Below are 1629 nucleotides of genomic sequence, written 5' to 3' on the forward strand. Positions count from 1 at the left end.
CATGGGCACCAATACTTTTGTGTACCTGCTAATAAGGAAATAATGCCAACGATAATATATTTCCATTCCAAATCAAAAAAAGGTAATAGAATGTGTAAATTAGTATTTCCCCATTTCTACACTCCTAAAGCATAAATGTAAACATCTAAAAAAACTGACATATGGATTTCCACAAACAGCCAGTTTGTACAAGCTACTGCCCTATATTTTATTTAAATGAAAATGTTTAATCATATTATCTATATGGTATATAAAAAAAGTAAACAGCTATGTCTACCTTTATATTTTCATTTATGGCAGAAAGGAAATATTGTTATATACTTGTGCATTATATTTACCCTCCCACTAAGAAGTTTTTCATCAGAGCATTAATGAAGAAATGAATCTGCTTGATGTACAAAACAAGTTCTTTTGGAGAAAGCCTTTTTGCCTGTAACGTACCAAATACTGGCTTTAGCTGTGCACGTGCTCCCAGATAAACTGAAAAATCACATTTCCCCAACAAAAAAATTGTTTTTTGAGAAGGAAAACTTTTCTTTATTTTCCAATTTCAGAAATAAAATATTTACATGATTTTTCCTTCTTGCTTTCACTGTAAACATCTTACACATTATTTCCAAACAGGAAAAAAAATGTATGCTGAATCAATATGAAAACATTAAAAATTTTAAACAAAAAAAAATTCATACCTGCCCCGTGAAACTGGATGTAAACTGAGTGGATGTTGGCAATAGTTTTCCAGAAAGGTTTTAGAGCTTCATCCTACAATAACGATTTTTACCCTTTTAAGCGTATTCTGGGCAGGCCTTTCTCGTGTACCCTTGTGCGGAGTGGTGGTGTGTTTGTATGGCAAGAAACAACCAGCTAAGGGAAATCCAGTTTTTTTGAGTATATTTGGATTTTTTTTTTCTTTTTCTTTATGAAGAATGCCATGCCTGTGAGTTTGAAATAAATTATATGTTGTGTTTTGGGAAAGAGAATGTAGACATTTTCCTCTACACGTTTAGGAATGAAAAATTGTAGAAAAACCAAGATTCTAACTTTCCCTATGGAAGCAAGTTTAGAAAAGGGAATGAACAATATAATTGCATTTAAAAGTTCCTATCCGTGTGAAACTATCTTGCTCATCATCACTTCCCATCAGACACAGATTACCTTAATGTACATTTCCAAGCTCACTGTTTTCTAGCATGTAAACTAAATCTTGTAGTAGCTAATCAATTTTCTATAATGACCACTGGTTTGGTCCAGCTTTGTAAGCATGAACCAGTTGGACCCCATCTTATTTATGTCTACCACCAACCCTGACTTACAGTCCAAATGCTTTCTGCTTGTGATTAATTTAGCTTGGCATATACTTTTAATCCACCTCTCTCTATTCTAAAGGGGTTTTTTAATTATATAGGAAATTCCCAGTAACTTTTATCCCCATGCCTGGTTTTCCCAGATATGCCCAACATTAGTAATGGTTTAATTCTGTACTGGCATTTTCTTTAACCTGGGCAATCTTTTGACAAGCATATCTGGGAAGCATAATATGGGCATCCCCTTTTGTCCCCTTGGCGTCCCTAGTCCCCCCACCATTTTGCCTTCTATGGTCCTTGTACCTCGAGTAAGAGCTGAGGGAAG

This window comes from Penaeus monodon, chromosome 21 (genome assembly GCF_015228065.2).
Source record: "Penaeus monodon isolate SGIC_2016 chromosome 21, NSTDA_Pmon_1, whole genome shotgun sequence".
Classification (NCBI taxonomy): Eukaryota; Metazoa; Arthropoda; class Malacostraca; order Decapoda; family Penaeidae; genus Penaeus; species Penaeus monodon.